At 44.2% G+C, this 14856-nt stretch overlaps 1 protein-coding gene across 16 annotated transcripts in view; it reads left to right on the top strand.

Moving 5' to 3' along the window:
- The window catches only part of LOC138921502 (ATP-binding cassette sub-family D member 2-like), a 51717-nt gene that overhangs the window by 30379 nt on the left and 6482 nt on the right, over window positions 1-14856 (top strand). The gene's annotated exons all lie outside the window — the stretch shown is intronic.

Genomic DNA, 14856 nt, shown 5'->3' on the forward strand with positions numbered 1-14856 from the left:
TTTGCCTTTCTCTGTCTGGCTTATTTCGCTGAACATAACACCCTCAAGTTCCATCCACGTTGTTGTGAATGGGACAAGTTTGTCTTTTTTTATGGCTGAGTAGTATTGCATTGTGTGTGTGTGTGTGTGTGTGTATAAATATATATATATATGTGTGTGTGTATGTACGTATATGATATCTTTATCCAGTTGTCAGTTGATGGGCACTTGGTTTGCTTCCGTGTCTTGGCTGTTGTGAATAATGCTGCAAGGAATATAGGGGTACATAAGTCTCTCTGAATCATTGATTTCCAGTTCTTTGCTTAAGTACCTAGTCATGAGAGTAGTGAAGAGACTGTCTTTTCTCCATTGTATGTTCTTGGCACCTTTGTCAAAGATTAGCTGACCATAGATGTGTGGTTTTATTTCTGGGCTTTCAGTTCTGTTCCATTGATCTGTGTGCCAGTTTTTGTACCAGTACCATGCCATTTTGGTCACTATGGCTTTGTAGTACATTTTGAAGTCAGGGATTGTGATACCTCCAGCTTTGTTGTTTTTTCTCAGGATTGCCTTAGCAATTCGAGATCTTTGCCCCATATGAATTTTAGTATTCCTTGCTCTGTTTCCGTCAAGAATGTCAGTGGGATGCTGATAGGGATTGCATTGAATCTGTAGATTGCTTTGTGTAGTATGGACGTTTTACCTATGTTTATTCTTCCAATCCATGAGCAAGGAGTCTCTTAACATCTGTTTAAGTCACTATCAATTTCTCTCACTCATGTCTTATAGTTTTCTTTGTATAAGTCCTTCACTTCCTTGGTTAAATTTATTCCTAGGTACTTAATTTTTTTAGGTACACTGGCAAATGGAATTATATTTTTGAGTTTCCTTTCTGTAAGTTTGTTGTTGGAGTATAGAAAAGCAACTGAATTTTGTAAGTTGACTCTGTACCCTGCAAATTTACTGTAGTTGTTAATTATTTGTATTAGTTTTCCAGTGGGTTTTGGGGGGTTTTCTATATACAAGCTCATGTCGTGTGCAAACAGCGAGAGTTTCACTTCTTCACTCCCTATTTGGATTCCATTTATTCTTTTCTCTTGCCTAATTGCTCTGGCCAAAACCTCCAGTACTATGTTGAATAAGAGTGATGATAGTGGGCATCCTTGTCTCGTTCCTGTTCTCAGGGGGATGGCGCTCAGTTTTTGCCCATTGGGTATGATATTGGCTGTGGATTGTCATATATGGCCTTTATTATGTTGAGGTAATTTCCTTGTATCCCTATTTTTTTTCATAGTTTTTATCATAAATGGCCGTTGGATCTTGTCAAGTGCTTTCTCTGCATCTATTGAGATGATCATGTGGTTTTTATTCTTCAATTTGTTGATGTGGTGTATCACATTGATTGCTTTGCGGATGTTGAACCATCCCTGTGTCCCTGGTAGGAATCCCACTTGATCATGATGTTTGATCCTTTTGACGTATTGCTGAATTCAAGTTGCCAAAATTTTGTTGAGAATTTTTGCATCTATGTTCATCAGCGATATTAGCCTGTAGTTCTTTTTTGTGCTGTCCCTTTCAGGCTTTGGTATCAGAGTGATGCTAGCCTCGTAGAATGTGTTAGGAAGTGTTCCATCCTCCCTTGTGTTATTTTTAATATCTTCTTTTAGGTTTGTTGACAGTTGCTGTATGAACTTTGCTGCTCCTGTGTTGAGTGCATAGATATTTATAAGCGTTATTATTCTTCTTGATGGAGTGTCCCTTTGATCATTGTATGCTGCCCCTCTTTGTATCTCTTTACCTGCCTTGTCTTGAAGTCTACTTTGTCTGATGTAAGTATTGTGACATCTGCTTTCTTTTGTTTGCTGTTAGCTTGGAGTCTCGTCTTCCACCTCTTCACTCTGAGCCTGTCCTTGTCATTGGAGCTGAGATGAGTTTCGTGGAGGTGACAAATTATTGGATCTTGTTCTTTAATCCATCTTGCCACTCTGCGTCTTTTTATTGGAGAGTTCAGTCCATTTACATTGAAGGTGATTATTGATGTATGACGGCTTAATGCTGTCATTATATCACTCGTTTTCCAGTTTTCCTGCATTTCCTTTGTTTCTCGTCCTGTGTGTTTTGGTCTACCCATTGAATTATGCCGTTTTTTATGCTGTGTGTCTTTGTTTTTTCCTTATTTCTTTTTTGTGTCTCTGTTCTGCTTTTTAGTTTAGTGGCTGCCCTGAAGTTTGTATTCAGAATCTTGTGCATAACATAGTCCCTTTTCTGATGACCTCTTCCTTCCTTGGTCTAAACTGATTCAGTCCCTTTCCACCTCGCCTCCTAAGTTATTATTGTCATATCTTATTCCAACTTGTGTCATGAGTTTGTGGTTCAAGTGACAAGATTGGCTTTGTTTTTGGTGTTTTCCTTCCCTTTAGCCTAATGCTGTAGTTGAATATTTGCTATCCTGTTCTGATCCTGTCTATCTGTTGGTCTCCTTACTCTGTGTTTTGTGACCCCTCTCTCCCCTTTGTCATTTTTTCAGGTATGAGGGCCTTCTTGAGGATTTCTTGGTGTGGGAGGGTGGGTCTCATGGCTACGAAGTCCCTTAGCATTGTTTGTCTGGGAAAGTTTTAATTTCTCCCTCATATCTGAAGGATGTTTTTGCTGGCTAGAGTATACTTGGCTGAAGACTTTTATCTTTTAAAATTTTGGATATGTCATTCCATTCTCTTCTAGCTTGTAAGGTTTCTGCAGAGAAGTCTGCTTATCTGATAGGGGTTCCTTTGTAGGGTATTTTCTTCTGCCTTGCTGCCCTGAGTATTCTTTCTTTGTCATTCATTTTTGCCAGTTTTACTACTATATGCCTTGCAGTAGGTCTTTTTACTTGGACACATCTAGGAGATCTGAAGACTTCCTCCAGACACGTTTCCCTCTCATTGTCTAGATTTGGGAAGTTGTCTGCTGTTATTTCTGTGAGCACGCTTTCTGCTCTACTCTCCTTATCTTCACCTTCTTCAATACCTATAATTCTTATGTTGTATTTTCTCATTGAGTTGGATATTTCTCGGAGACTTTCTTCATTTCTTTTTAGTCTCAGTTCTCTCTCCTCCTCTGTCTGGAGCATTTCAACATGTCGCTCCTCTGTGGTGTCCACACGAGCATTCAGGGAATCTGTATTTTGTTTTATAGCTTCCATTGTGTCTTTCATCTCTAATATTTCTGATTGATTCTTCTTTATAGTTTCAATCTGTTTTGTGGACTAGCTCCTGAACTCGTTGAATTGTTTCTCTATATTCTCTTTTACCTCATTGAGTTTTTTGACAATAGCTCTTTTGAATTCATTGTTGCTTAGTTTACTTATTTCTGCATCCTCAGGACTGAATTCTGGGTGCTTATTTTCTCTCTGGTCTGGAGATTTGATGAATTGCCTGATGCTGGAAGGATGAGTCTTTTTCCCATTGTGATAGTATTCTGTTGCAGTTACAGCATGTTGCCAATGGATGGGGGTCGAGAGCCGTGTGTTCTGAGCCCTCCACCTTCAGCTGAGCTGGCCCAGCGCAGTGCGGGTCGGGGGAGGGGCACTTTCTCCTGCGTGCAGTCCCGGGTTTCCCGATCAGCTCTCGCTGTCTGGGCTCCTGTGGTCTTGGCTTGATGAGGTCACCCCTGAGTGAAAGCTTTTGCCCTGTTAAAGGGCTTCCCTTTAGGCCGCAAGGGCCCTAGGGAGTCCTGGGTGATTCCACAGACACGCAACCCCTCCCCCACGCCTTCTGTCACGGAGCCTCCCTGGCAGTGACCACAGTCTTTAGGGGAGGGAGCAGAGTTCTCTCTTACCCTGTGCCAGCTCCTCTGAGGCAGGGCTCCAGCCTCTCCACCCTCTGTCGTGTGGCTGCCGTCACTCTCCGAGGATTTTTGTGCTTTTAGGGTATTTTCTTTTGGAATAGGGTTGCTCCTTTTTGTTGTATCTTGGAGGGGAGAGAGTGCTGGGCAAGCTCACTCCACCATGATGCTGCTGTCACTCCATTGCTTGTTTAATCTTGAAGTCGGTTTTGTCTAAGGATGGCAACACCTGCTTCTTTTGTTTGCCATTAGCTTGGAGTCTCATCTTCCATCAGTTCACTCTGAGCCTTTGTTTGTCTTTAGAGCTGAGATCTGTTTCCTGGAGGCAGCATAATGTTGGGTTTTATTTTTTAATCCATCCCACCACTCTCTCTCTCTCTTTTTTTTTTTTTTTTGAGGAAGATTAGCCCTGAGCTAACATCTGCTGCCAATCCTCCTCTTTTTGCTGAGGAAGACTGGCCCTGAGCCAACATCCATGCCCATCTTCCTCTACTTTATATGTGGGACACCTACCACAGCATGGCTTGCCAAGCTGTGCCATGTCCACACCTGGGATCCTAACTGGCGCACCCCGGACCGCCAAAGCAGAGCATGTGCACTTAACTGCTGAGCCACTGGCCCGGGCCTACACTCTCTCTTTTTTGATTGGAGAATTCAATCCATTTACATTTAGAGTGATGATTGATCTATGAGGTCTTTACTGCTGCCATTTTATCACTTGTTTTCTGGTCGTTCTGTATTTCCCTTGTTTTTTGTCCTTTGTATTTCGGACTGCCAGTTTAGTTTGGTAGTTCTCTAGAATGATTTTCTCCGTATGTATCCTTTGTGTCTCTGTTCTGATTGTTTGTTTAGTGGTCGCCATGAGGTTTATCTAAAAAATCTCATAGATGAGATAGTCCATTTCCTGATGGCCTCTTCTTTCCTTAGTCTAAAGCAGGTTCCATTCCTTTCTTCATCCCCTTCTAAGTTACTTTTGTCGTAACTTCCATTTTCTGATGTGAGTTTGTGGTTAAAATGATGAGATTACGGTTATTTTTGATGTGTTCCTTTCCTTTATCTTCAATATTATAATTGGTTGCTATCCTGTCCTGATAGAGAACTGCAGTTTTCTGATTTTGTCTGCCTATTTATCTCTTTGCTCAAGGCTTTTTTAACCCTTTCTTTTTCTTTCTGATATGAGGGAGTCTTGTGGCAATGAACTCCCTCCGCTTTTGTTTATCTGGGAAAGTTTTTATTTCTCCATCATATCTGAAGGATAATTTCGATGGATAGAGTCTTCTTGGCTGAAAGTTTCTGTTTTTCAGAATTTTGAGGATATTGTTCTGTTCTCTCCTAGCCGTAAGGTTTCTGCTGGGAAATTCGGTGAAAGCCTGCTAGGGGTTCCTTTGTAGGTTATTTTCTCCTGCCTTGCTACCCTTAATATTTTTTCTTTGTCATTTACTTTTGCCAGTTTCACTAACATATGCCTTAGAGAAGGTGTTTTTACATTGATACAATTAGGAGTTCGGTTAGCTGCTTTTCTTTTTTTTTAAAGATTTTATTTTTTTCCTTTTTCTCCCCACAGCCCCCTGGTACATAGTTGTATATTCTTAGTTGTGGGTCCTTCTACTTGTGGCATGTGGGACGCCGCCTCATCGTGGTTTTGGTGAGCAGTGCCATGTCCACGCCCAGGATTCGAACCAATGAAACACGGGGCCGCCTGCAGCGAAGCGCGTGAAATTAACCACTCAGCCATGGGGCCAGCCCCTTGGTTAGCTTCTTTTACTTGTAAATCCAGTTTCTTCCCCAGGTTTGAGAAGTTCTCAGCTATTATTTCTTTGAACAAGCTTTCTGTTCCTTTCTCTCCCTTCTTCCTCTGGCATATCTGTAATCCTTCTGTTGGATTTCCTAATTGAGTCGGATGATTCTGGGAGAATTTTTTCATTTCTTTTTTATCATAGTTCCGCCTCCTTCTTCTGAAGCATTTCTATATTTCTGTCCCCCAAGCTGCTGCTTCTGTGTTCCATAAATCAGCCCTCTTATTCAAGGACTCCAGATTTTTCTTTATCTCATTCATTGTGTCTTTCATCCCCAACATTTCTGATGGGTTTTTATTTATAGTTTCAGTCTCTTTTGTGAAGAATTCTGTCTGTTCATTAAATTTTGTTCCTGATTTCATTGAACTGCTTTCCCAAGTTTTCTTGTAACTCATTGAGTATTTTTTTTTTTTTTTTGGAGGAAGATTAGCCCTCAGCTAACTACTGCCAGTCCTCCTCTTTTTGCTGAGGAAGCCTGGCTCTGAGCTAACATCCGTGCCCCTCTTCCTCTAGTTTATACGTGGGACGCCTACCACATCATGGCTGCCAAGCAGTGCCATGTCTGCACCCGGGATCCGAACCAGCGAACCCCGGGCCGCCGAGAAGCGGAACGTGCGAACTTAACCGCTGTGCCACCGGGCCGGCCCCTCATTGAGTTTTTTAATGATAGCTATTTTGAGTTGTCTTTCATTTAGAGTGTAAATTTTTGTGCCTTCAGGACAAGATTGATTTCTGGGTGCTTGTCATTTTCCTTCTGGTCTGGAGTATTAAAGTGTCTTTTTGTACTATTTCAGGGGGTGGATTTGTGCTTCCCCTTAGTGGAAGTATCTGATCGCAGATTCTACCTGCTACCAGTGGGAGGGGCAGGAGCTGTGTATTCTGAGCCCACCGCGATCCCTGGCATCTGTGCCTGTCCTTTGGAATCTGTGCTGACTGGGCACGTCTGCCGTTGCCCGCTCACTGCTGCTGCTTTAGAAATGTGTGCATGCACTCTGGTAGGAGTCCCTTCCTCTGGCTGAGCTGGTGTGTCAGGTGGAGGGAGAGGCATTTTGTTTTGCATGCAGAATCCTGGGGGCATTCTGCTCTGTGCTTGCTGTCTCCCCCCCTGGGATGCTTGCTTGATAAAGATGCCCCTGCAATTCCTTGGCCTCCTCTGTGTAGGGCTTTCCCACAGCTGTAGGCAGCTCCAAGAGTAAAGGCGTTCCTGCGGAGAGCTGCCCCTCCCCGCTCTCCTCACAGAGCCACATGCAGTCTTGTGCCCTAGATCACCATCAAGGAGGAAGAGGAGATCCCCTTACCTCCTTCCACTTCCTCCCGGGGGTACAGCACCTCCACCTTCAAATGTATGGCTGCCTGGGTCTCTCAGACGTCTGTTGTGTTGTGTGAATGTTCTCTGTTGGTTTATGAATGTCCTTTGCATTGTGTCTTGGGGAGAGAGTCTGAGGGAAGAGCTCACTCCACCATGATGGCGGATGTCACTGGTTTTTTGTGGGTGTGTATGTGAGCTGCCGTTAGCATGGCAGATGGGTGGTGTAGGTCCGTACCTGGGAACCGAACCTGGGCCACCGAAGCAAAGTGTGCCAAACTTTAAGCACTAGGCCACTGGGGCTGGCCGCCAGATATCTAGTTTAAAATAGCCAAGTGTCATGAAACTTTCTAGTTTAAAAAGTCACTCATTCTTTAAAATAATAACCTGATGTCTAAGAAGAGATATTGAGATACCACTACCTTATTGTCTTTGTACAGTATTTAAAACTCATTCCTGGATGGGCTGTTTCTGCATTCGTGGCTAAAAGCTACAACTTCACTATGGCCGCCCCACAGCTCCTTTCCTTCCACATGCACGTTTCAGCTCACGACTGATGCTGGATGAGGGTGTTACAGACTCTGAATCCTCTACTAAATAGTTTCCATACTGAGGGAGATTTGAATTCCTTCGCTCTGATGAAAGAAAGTCTATGCTTGTGAGATTTCTTGAAATATTTTACCATGAATGGTTCCACCAGTCTACTGTAAGCTTTAAAGGTTTAACTCATGGAAGTTCTTCCGGTTTTCTAGCAGGTAATGGTGAAATATTTCTGGTTCCTAGTGCTATTGAAATTCTCTGTTTACTCTTGAGTTTTTACATCTAGGTGAGTCTGGGGAATGGCTCATCAGAAAGTACCCACTTGCTATTCATGATTCTGAGCTAAGTAGATTGTGAATATGTCGCTCTGCTGCATAAAATTCTCCAAGGGTTCCCAACTATGTATAGTGTCAGGTAGAAAAGCCTCTCAGAATAGCATGTGAGCTCTTTACAATCTGGCACAATCCTATCATTTCAGATTCGTGTGTATTCACTTCCTACCATAGTTCTCAGACTCTCGCCACACTAAACTATTGATCTCTTTCTCCAAACCTGTCAGGAAATTTCAGACCTTTCTACTTCTGCTCATATACTCTTCCTTCTGCCTGTAATGCCTTGCCCCTCAGTGGGAATTGATATGTGTCCTTCACAGTGGAACAGAAATAGCACCTCCTTTTTCTAGTATTTCCGATGCCCAAAGCAAAATTCATGACACCATTTTCTTTGGCCCCGTTGCTGTGGCCTAAATGTTGTGTCTCCCCAAAATTCCTTTGTTAAATGCTAAGGCCCAATGGGATGGTATTAGGAGGTGGGGCCTTTGGGAGGTGATTAGGTCATGAGGGCAGAGCCCTGAGGAATGGGATTAGTGCCCGTATAAAAGGGCCTTCTGGGCCGACCTGGTGGCACAGTGGTTAAGGGCACATGTTCCACTTCGGTGGCCTGGGGTGCACCCGTTTGGATCCTGCGTGCGGACATGGCACTGATGGCAAGCCATGCTGTGGTAGGCATCACACATATAAAGTAGAGGAAGATGGGCATGGATGTTAGCTGAAGGCCAGCCTTCCTCAGCAAAAAGAGGAGGATTGGCAGCAGATGTTAGCTCAGGGCTAATCTTCCTTAAAAAAAAGGAGGGGGCCTTCAGAAACCCCTGTAGCCTTTGTCTCACGGAAATTATCTTCTACTGAACTTTTCCTCCCTTTTATTACCTCTGTTCTCTGCCTCCAGAACCCCGATAAAAGAAAGGGCAGACATGTATGCCGCTTCACATTTCTCTCCTACGTGCCATCATTCTGCCTTTGGCTCTGCTCTGCAAGATTCCACTGACTTTATCACCAGATCACTGACATGTTGTTAACCATCCCCATTCTCTTAGTCAGTCTGTCCACTGAATTGCTTTAGTGTCAAACGTATTTTTAATTCCCAGGCACTCATTTTCGTCCTCTGATTACTCCTTGTTTGCAGCAGCAGCCTGTTCTTACTTTGGTATGTGCCATCTTTCCTATCTCACTAGAGTCATTTCTTACTCTTTTAACATTGTTTTGTTTCCTGAATGATCTTTATTTCCTAAAAACACAATTATTTTACTTGTTAATCTTAATGTGAGTCACGTATGTGATTTTTTTTCTTCACATTTGTTGACCCTTGGCTGTTAGTTCTTGTTTGTGAATAAAGATCTAGGCTGTTAAGCGGTGGGAGTTCCATTTGGATTTGTGTAGATCTCTCTGCCAAGAAACTGCTCCCTGGATGAGCCTGTACTGGTGGGTCTGGTGCCATAACTGGAAAATGACAGTTCAGAGTTGTGGGGGTCAGCCGGCTGTGGAGAGCAAGTCAAAAAAGGGAGGACTTGACTTGAGCAGTGAATTATCTTGATATGTTCCTTCTTGAGAAAAGCTGTGTTGCCTCTCCTTTTTCATTAAGGTGCCTGCTGGATGTTCCAGAGTTTCCTCAAACTCTGCTTTGCTTCCCATTCATGGTCCTACACTCAAATGAGGAGGCATCTGCATGTAAGCAGGTCACTTTCTTTAGCGTGCACAGCTTGGATTTTTATGTGGGGGCCAAAAGCCTCTGCTGTCTGCTGTATATATTTGGGAGGAGGGCAGGGAAGAGAGATGTGGTCCAACTAGCCCAGGCTTCCCAGATGCAGTCTTTTAAATCAAAAATATTCATCATATGTATATATATCTATATCTATAGATATAGATACACACACACACACACACACACACATATATATATATACACACATATATTGAGCAGTATGATAAGAGTGCCAAAATGGCTAAAAATTCTGTCTATCCTGTGTCCATGCCCCTCTGCAATGTGACTTTGGAGCCCCTCCTAGCAAGAGGTGGCATTTGTTTCTCCATCTCCTTTAATCTGGCTTGGCCCTGTGGCTTAGTTTGTTCATTGGGATTCTAGAACAGCGACCTGAAGGAGAGACTTGAAAACCGCTTGCACACTGGACTTGCTGTCTCTTGCTGCCCTTATAAAGAAGATAGGTAAGGGGCCAGCTTGGCGGCATAGCTGTTAAGTTCATGCACTCCACATCAGTGGCCTGGGTTTGCCAGTTTGGATCCTGGGGGTGGACCTACGCACTGCTTATCAAGCCATGCTATGGCAGGCATCCCATATATAAAGTAGAGGAAGATGGGCATGTATGTTAGCTCAGGGCCAGTCTTCCTCAGCAAAAAAAGGAGGATTGATGGCTGATGTTAGCATAGGGCTAATCTTGCTCAAAAGAAACCCAAAATAAGTAAAAGACAGGAAAGTTAAAAATACATTTTTTTCCATATGAATTTTGAGCTATCAGAAGTAACAGTCCTGCGGGCCAGCCCAGTGGCTCAGCAGTTAAGTGTGTACGTTCCGCTTTGGTGGCCCAGGGTTCACCGATTCGGATCCCGGGTGCGGACATGGCACTGCTTGGCAAGCCATGCTGTGGTAGTCGTCCCACATATAAAGTAGAGGAAGCTGGGCACAGATGTTAGCTCAGGGCCAGTCTTCCTCAGCAAACAGAGGAGGATTGGAAGCAGTTAGGGCTAATCTTCCTCAAAAAAAAAAAAGTAACACTCCTGTGAAGAAGCCCAAGAGGATGACGAGAGGCATGTGGCCCATTTGCTTCTGTTGCTCTGACCAACAGCCTGCCAGACACATAGCATGTGACAAAGACTTCCCTAGATTATCCAACCAGCAGCCAATCTACAGCTGACCATGGATGCCTGGGATACAGAGCCTGGGAGAGATGTGCTGAGTTCACGCAGATAAGAACTGCCTAGCTGATCCAAATCATGAACTAAATAAGCAGTTGTTGTTTGAGACCCCTAAGTTTTGGGGTAGTTTATCACCCAGCAAGAGCTCACTGATACAAACACCACATTGTATTGATGTTCCAGCTACTGTAGATACTCTGATAAACAAATTAGATAAGGCCTCTGTCCTCAGGTGACGAGAAACAAAGAAATAAATGAGTCAGACAACTTCAGAGATTCACACATGCTCTGAAGGAAAGCAAGCAGGGTGATGTGACTGGCTGGGGTTGGGATCTCATTTAGATACTGTGATCAGAGAAGAATGCTTTGAGCAGCTAAAGTTTGAGCCAAGACCTGAATGACAGGGAAAAGCCAACCATGTGAAAGTCTGGAGGTAGACTGTTCCAGACAGGAAACAGCAAGTGCACAGGCAGTGAGCTGGGGGGATACTTCACGTGTTAAAAGGACATAAAGAAGGTCAATGAAGCTGGAGTTGGTGAGCAAAGGAGAGAGAGAGGGGAAAGATGTGAAGTCAGGAAACAGACCTTGGGGGAGGACTTGGCCTGTGATTCATTTACCAGTTACCTTCATGCTTGTACCCTGTCTCATCTCTGTCCTTGATGTTTGTGGACTAGGAGCTTGGAGCTCTCAAAGGACCCCTGTGGGAAGGGTCCCTCTTTTCTCCAGCATTTTGGTCTACATCTTTCTGTGATCTGTTTTCATCAGTCAGATCTATCTGCTTTCTGTCTTCTCGGATTTCTTCAAGATGTCCTCCAGCTGACTGCCATTCTAGTTTACTAGCATTACCACGGATTCATTCTTTTTAAAATACAAGATGGTTTTTGGGGGCATTTTTAAGGACCTTCGTATATATTAGTCCCCAAATCACCATCTTTAGTTGAAATTCTCATATCTCATGTTTAAATTTGGAGCTCTAAGCCCATAAATCTCCTATCCCCCTTTGTTATCCTGTCTTTTTCTCTGTTTCTTCTCTTTTCAGCTTGTCTTTACAGTGGCTGCTGAGAGGCCAGCCCTCAATGGGCTCTTTATTCACTATTCAAGAAATATGTCCTGAGAAGCTTTTATCTGCAAACAAAATGGAGGCCCTTCTCACCTACCAGTTGCCCCTTTGCAGCCACTTGCCTTGCTCGGTTCCTGCTGAGTTGAATACGCTCATCGAAACACCCCCTGCTGGGACACTGAGGGGACACAGGGTCAGTTCTTCCCAGTGCCTTCCACTTCATTAGACACTTCAGGTGTTTCATTTCCTAGGGAGGTTTTGATGTCTCAGAATTCATATGCCAGAAAACTGTATTTGAACACCCTGGTCTTCCATCTATCTGTCTGTCTATGTTCTATCTTCATTGAGTTTTGGGTGCCACAAATCATTAGATGGCACATAGGATGTCATACCTGGGAGGGATGGTCCATGTTACCCTTTTGAGAACAGGAGACGCTACACCCTTGCAGACCAAGAGCTTGGCCTTCCTGGATGTTTGTAAAGTTTCCAGGCAAGGAATCTTCACTTATCTCCCTAAAACAGATAAATATACTTTTGTACAGAGATGAGAGCACGTGAAAGGTGAGACTAGCAATCTTCAGGGCCCAGAGCTTACTCATGATGTTTTCTTCCACAAATCTGTTGGGTCCTTTGCAGAAGCCCAAAGTACAAAACTCTTTGCCTGCCCTGCATTTGCCTTACAGGAATACCACTACACACTTCCCTCCAACCCAGAATCAGAGGCCAGAGCACCTTGGATGAAGAGGAAAGGAGGTCCATATTCTCTTTTCTACCCCAGGGCCATTGCGAGTGCTGTTCCCTTCACCATTCTCCGTGCTTTTTTCCTCCAAGTCTCTTACTTATCCTGGCTCTTACTTATCCTTCTGGACTCAGCTTATATGCTGCTTGCTCAGAGAGGCCGTCTCTGCTTTTCTGATCTTCCCTTCCTTCCCCAAGTCTAGTGGATGCTGCTGGTGCCCTGCCCGGGTCCCCTTCACTGGTGGCACACTCTTTCCTCAGTTGCTGTGAGTATTCATTGCTCAAATGGAGCTGCCTTGCCTGGGAGGTTACTCCTGGCCGCAGAGGACAGTCAGTGGCCAATGATTGACTGGGGCACAAAAAGCCGGAAGCCTGGCCTCAAGGTGGACCAGAGCCTTCTGGGATACGAGGGAGAAGTTAGTCTCCAGCTGAGACAGCCCCTTTGCTTAGTTTTCTTCTCCTGTCTGCTGCTTCCCTCACACTGCACCCCCTCCAGAGAGCCCTCCTCCAATGAATCCTTTTCACCAGAGTCACTGTCTCAGGCCCTGCTTCTGGGAAGCCTGACCGAAGACACTGAGAAAGCTTTCTTTAAGAGGTTTGTCTGTGTATTTACACAGCGAGGACAAGTTTTCTCTCTGACCCCTGCACCTCTAATAGTGATGGAGACTCACGTGAATGGACTCGGATGCGAATAGTCCCCCTAGAACTGGCCACACAGCAGCTCCCCGTCTGAGGCTCCTGAAGAGCTTCTCTAGGAGGTGGAAGGGGAAGAAGAAAAAGAGACACTGCACACAAGCAGTTCACCGGGAGGCTGTGCTGTCATTTCTGAAGCAGAGCTCTTTGACCTGCTAAAAAGGGGTATTTTTTAGAGGCTTTAGTAAAATCATTTAATCTAAAATTCAATATCAATGCCGCTCGTTAATTTTTAAGAACCCCATATCTGTTCTTTCCCTGAAGTGAAACAAATTTGGTTAAGGATGGGTGTTTCTGAGTTTATTTCCTACACAGTTGAAAGCTCAATGCCATGGTTAAGTCTCTTGTCCCAAAGGTAACCCCTTGGCAGCCACAGCAATAGCACAAACTAATGAAACAGGAGGAATTCATGTTTGAAGAGCCAGAGCCTCTGGAGACATTGACTCAATGGCCTGAGCCCCACAGGATGGTTTCGAATTGAGTTCCTATGCAAATGTTTTTAAACACCAGTCCTGTGTCACTTACACATTCAATACTTAAAATTTAGATTATCTGGAGGTGACTCTTGAGATTTAACAATTGTGACATTTTCTTGAGGCATGAACTCAACTCACACATCCTACAAAGTTGGCAGATGGTGAGTGAACGAGGTGACCACTGAGCATCTACTTGGCATGTGTGCAGTAACTCACATGAAGGGATTTAAATCTTTCCAACTGTGAATGTTGCCTAACAGAAGGGCAGAGGTGGGGGAAAGACATGGCAGGTGTTTGAGGGTCTGCAAGACCAAAGCTCTCACAGCTGTCACGTGATTACTGTAGGCCCTCCATGTCAGCCACCACAATGGCTGCTTTAGAATCTGATTTTCCAGATGCACAGTTAAGGATACAGAGGCACTGATGTGCTGTCTTAGGAAGAAGATGGAGCTTGGGTGTCTGTTAAATTGGAATTTGAAGGTGATCAGGGTTGTGATCCCCTCTCTGATTTTCCCAGCTTCTCGCACCCACAGTTGAAGAAGCCGTGTCCTGATAGTCTCAGGCAGACTAGTTCCGCCGATTCCTTATTCCCAGTGCAGGTTTGCTTTTCTCTCTGCATCTTTCTTTTCTGTTTATGACACCACCATCTTAGTTGCTGAAGTTTCCAACCTTGACCGTAGGCCCCTGTACGTTTATCCTTCTTATGTCTTCTCCTGTCATTAACCTCGGGGCCACCTCCACCCCTTATCTTCTGGCTATGATTCCTTGGGCTCCTCACGGGATGTGACCATGACTTCCATCCACTTGAATCCTTCATGGTCCTGGCCTCGCCTTGGACCTTTGGGTGACTCTGAGTCTCTCCTCCTCCAAGAGCATCATTATGGGGACCCATTGGGAAAATCCTCTACTTTGGCTCTGCTCCCAAGGTCTCCTCCTACAGCAGCGTGTGCTGCCTTTTCCCTATCATGGGAAGCATGTGAGGTTAACTGTTTTGACTCCTTTCTCTTGTTTTAAAGAAAACAACACCAAGATGTGTGTTTCCTCCCAGAAAGGCTAGAGATAGGCAATAAGGAAGGGGAAAATGTGTCTGCAAATCTGTAGCTTAAAGCTTCGTGTGTTTAAAAATCATTCTTGTTTGTGTTTTATATTCCTATAAAATGCGTAGAGAGTTTTATCCATCAGTATTCCAGACAAGATCAAAGAAGCCTATGTTCTGATAGCACCATTAAAGAGGAGGGGC

This window comes from Equus caballus, chromosome 30 (genome assembly GCF_041296265.1).
Source record: "Equus caballus isolate H_3958 breed thoroughbred chromosome 30, TB-T2T, whole genome shotgun sequence".
Lineage (NCBI taxonomy): Eukaryota > Metazoa > Chordata > Mammalia > Perissodactyla > Equidae > Equus > Equus caballus.